The sequence below is a fragment of the Mytilus edulis genome, chromosome 3 (genome assembly GCF_963676685.1).
Source record: "Mytilus edulis chromosome 3, xbMytEdul2.2, whole genome shotgun sequence".
Lineage (NCBI taxonomy): Eukaryota > Metazoa > Mollusca > Bivalvia > Mytilida > Mytilidae > Mytilus > Mytilus edulis.
This window is the reverse complement of record NC_092346.1, coordinates 41621883-41626327: the sequence shown is the minus strand read 5'-3', so window position 1 is coordinate 41626327 and position 4445 is coordinate 41621883. Positions and strand designations below refer to the sequence as shown.

The window sequence follows — 4445 nt, the reverse complement described above, 5'->3', positions numbered from 1 at the left end:
TCAAAGTTATTGTGATACTTTAAACTATATATCAAAAACCTGTATTTAACTGAAGGTTCAAAATGGCACCTACCACTGGTTTATACATTTTACAAATAATAACTTAATATAAGGCCGTGTTCACACCAAACGCCATGTACAGTAAACATGTTTACATTTAGTTTAAGGTAATGCACACTGGTTTCACATTAAATTTGTTCACATCCATACACCTTGTTTAGTTACCTTTACATAAGATTTGTTCACACGTGTAAACTATGTGTCATCTAAATGTTCATCACGTAGAACCGAATGCAAATTTTTCGGACAACTTTTCTAGCAGTTAGAAAACAACCGTTTGACTTCAAAGGGAGGGGGGGATTTTTTATATTCTGGTCGTATGATTAAAAAAAAATCGGAATCCAGAGCTTCCCCATACATTATAGTTTTAATATTCTAAAAAAATTAAATTTGATTGCTAGGATCGGAAAAACTGAATAAAAAAAAATCTGACTCAACAGATCTGAGATACTAGACAAACAAAATAATTTACCTCACACTTTTTTTAGTAATTTATTTATGAGTGAATCTTTGGGTAAAGACCAGTGCCAAATATTTCTGTGTACGGGAAGACCTTTTCAAATGAATTATTTTTGTTCGGAAATGATGATGCTATGAGTCTTGATAAGAGGTTAATAAAGAAACGTTAAGTGGTATTTATAACAAATAAATATATCAAGATTATACAAATATTTCGGTAAAGAACTTTATTAATAATTGTTATAAATATCGATTTTATTCAAAAATCGTTTCTTCTTTGAATATATATGATAAAATTGATGTTATAACTGCCTAGTTTTGTGTACACTTAACATACACAAGGCCTACATTAACTATCGACAAAACATGATTTAAACTACATGTTAACATTGAGTTTTATCAATGGGAACGTAATTTTGTTTAGTTTACGTGTGAGTTACACTAGCACAACACCGAGTTTAGGTCAATGTGAACACGGCCTAACTCAATCGTGCAAAGATCCGATTCCTTGACCAGCTTTGGTTTTACCTTTGTTCAATTCTAATTTGTCAACTCTTCAATTTTTAATAAGTTATGATTTTTTCAAATATTTTGGCGAAGAGCTTCACTGAACAAACTTTGATTGTCGAGTTGTTCGTCCAGTGCAGTAAAATTGGTACCTTCAACGTAATTGATAGTTCTAAACCATTGGGTTGATTCTAAGCATTTTAGCCAGTTATTTGGTACTGCAATGAACAAAGAAATAACGTGAAAAAGAAATTGATTGTCTAAAGGTGATCTGGTGCAGTAATAAAATGTACCGTTAATGTTATAACACTACAAAATAATGTGTATTGAAACATACTGCTAACTAGAATCAGTTTTGTAGCTTAGCTAAGATTCTAAGAAAAATCTGTTTCAAAAGCATCAGGATAAAAAACAATTAATCATATTGAATTACAAATGACTTGTAGTCATGCAACCAAAATAAAAAAAAAGTAAGGTAGCGTCAGCATTTTCAAGAATTCGTACATAAAAGGAGTTGTGAGTTTTCATGTTTGATCAGTGTTACTAACCCTGTAAATAAAGAAGATGATGTTTACTTTTGGACTTGCTTTTATTCAACTGATGATAATGGCTACAGCCGACTGCAGTCCAAAACTTGGTAAGTTTATTTTAAAATGTTGTATTTTAAGTCAGAAACCCTTGTTCAAATAATTCATATAAGTTTTAAATATCTATGATGCCATGATCTCTATGCGTTAAGGAACCATGTTACTTCTATTTGAGGGGATGGTTGTGACTTTTTTGAAAGTAAACCCTGCACCTTTTAAACTCATTTACCATTACTTCAATCCACAGTCACGTTTCAGTTATTACAAATATTAACAAAGAGAATTTACTGATAGATTGATCAACGACTTACTACTTTCGATTACAGAAACTAATCTAACGCTGTACAGATAACGTAAGTCTTTATCCGTTTAAATACCCGCGGCAACATACACTCCAAAACCCATTATGGATGGGGGAGTGTTATTCCAGCTGACGTCCGAGGGCTGTATCTTAGGTGTTAGATTATTGACCTCCATTTCACTGTCTCACGACTATGGTCTTGATAATGCTTCCTGTCATCGTTAATACTACGTCCGAAACTCATCGACAAGTACTCCTTCATCGTGGTTAGCGGGCTGCCAAACTGACCAACCTGGCCCTGAAAGAACCCGTTATGAAGGCAGTAAACAACACCAAAATAGTCAACAATCCAAAAGATCTCATAAAAAAACAAAATGGCGATCGTCCTGTTCCAACTTTCCATCGTCACGCATGAAAATATTTAAACAATTACCAAACGCCCTCGGGCACCGAGCCGACCGTGAGAGGGCTGTAAAGCCAGTCAAGGTCGTTAAACACTTCCATCATCATCAACTCATTGTTGCCTCAATGCTCTTCAACTTGATTCATTGTTTGCACTTTTTAACTTTTTTATTAGAGCGTCATATCTGAGTCTTTTGAAGAAAAAGCGCGTTTCTGGTGCACAAAATTAAAATCCTAGTATCTATGATGAGTTTATTAACAAGTTGCAGTCCAAAGTTTCTGCCCTTCATCGTGATTAACTAACCTATAGTAATAATTGTTAATGAGGTCTATTCCCCAAACCATTCATGAAATGTTTGCCACTAGACGTCAAAAACATATAATTAGTTTAACAATGCAAATAAGTGTTTTATATAGAAAGCATGTTATAATGAGTATACTGACATTACGTCTTAGTGGTTGTACATTTAACTTTGCCTTTTGACAGAATAAATCTACCAGGATTGGAATTATGTATTTGCGCCAGTCACGTGTTTCGTATACAAAAGACTCACCAGTGACGCTCGAATAAAAAAAAAGTTAAACCAGCCAAATAAAGTACGAAGATGAAGAGCATATGACCAAAAATTGCAATAAACTTTTGCCAAATGAGCTGAGGTAACCTTTTCCTCAGGTAGAAAAACCTTATTATTTGCAAAATTCAAATTTATTTCTTCGTTTCATGATTGTCAATAAACAATAATTATTTTTATTAAAACTTTATTATGTAGATAATGCAGTAGTTGAAGACCTTTTGACAATGCTAGTTAGATATAAAGGAGGATATGGTAAGTCATAAAAACAATTATTTTACATGAGCTGACCTTTAAAAAAAGGACTGATATTTGAACAATTAAAAGGAATTCGAAAACAAGAACGATTTTTGTGATATTTCATTTTCATTCATATCCTATACTTAAAAAGTTAACAATTTAAATTTTACTGTTTATATATGAATTTTTAAAACATGCTTTAAAAGAAGAATTTTGTCTGTATAATATATCTGAGAATTCCCTTAGGCCTTGCGACAAAGGGAAATTATATATACTGGTGGTTTTTTTTGGTTGTTGGTTTAATACCTTGAGTCTGAGTTTGAGAAATTTTAAGGGTCTATTTTGGAGTTAATGCTGTCCAGCATTTTTACCAACAGTCTGGAAAGTTTATTACTTAGATTGATAATTCATAACAAATCAATATAAAAGAGGGAAGAAAGATACTAAAGGGACAGTCAAACTCATGACTTGATTATTACTAGAAATTAACTTATTTAGACACTGTCACTTTAATGCACGCTCATTGACCATGGTCTTTTTAATACATATATATGTGAATGTAAAATTCAAAAAAAGCCGTGTATAAAAAAATTGGAGTTTAATCTTGATTTCTATATTCCAACAGATTTTATGAATACCAGAAGTTGGAGATATATTCCTGCCTTTACTGCATCGTTATCATATATCAAGACCATTAATGTCAAAGACATTTTGAAGTTCGATAAAGTTTGGACAAATAATGGAAATCACTATGATCCTAACACGGGCATATTCCAAGCTCCAAGAGAAGGACTTTATCATGTATCTACTACAGTCATGTCAGTAAAAGGGAAAACAGTTTATGCTCATATATGACAGAACGAAACCAGGACAGTTGGAATGTATCCTGGTATCGGTTATAATGAAGCTACCGCTAATATTGTGTTACATTTAAAGAAAGGGAACACAGTTATAGTGAGAGGAGGTTCTGGTAGCCATACCTATCTATACATTAGTTCTAACCACTACAGTATGTTCTCTGCCTATCTTATAGCATGATAAATGCGCACGAAATTAATAAAGGTTTTACTTCCATTAAACAACAAATAAAATTCTTGGTTTTGGTTTATTTCTGCAGAAAATGTGATTAATTTGGCTATTAAATATGTCCGTTTTGCTCATATAGCTCTTAAAATGTTTGGTTCCTTATACACGATGAAGATAAACCCTGAAATGAGATTTAGACGTATCCGATTTATAATGTGTTGATTTAATTGATCATTAATCATTATTTTTGTTTTGCCATGATTTTTTCAAATCTTTCTTAAATTGTCAATT

At 32.3% G+C, this 4445-nt stretch overlaps 1 pseudogene; it reads left to right on the top strand.

Moving 5' to 3' along the window:
- Positions 1-1590: 1590 nt before the first annotated feature.
- Positions 1591-4166, top strand: LOC139514863 (complement C1q-like protein 3; annotated as a pseudogene).
- The last annotated feature ends 279 nt before the right edge of the window (positions 4167-4445 follow it).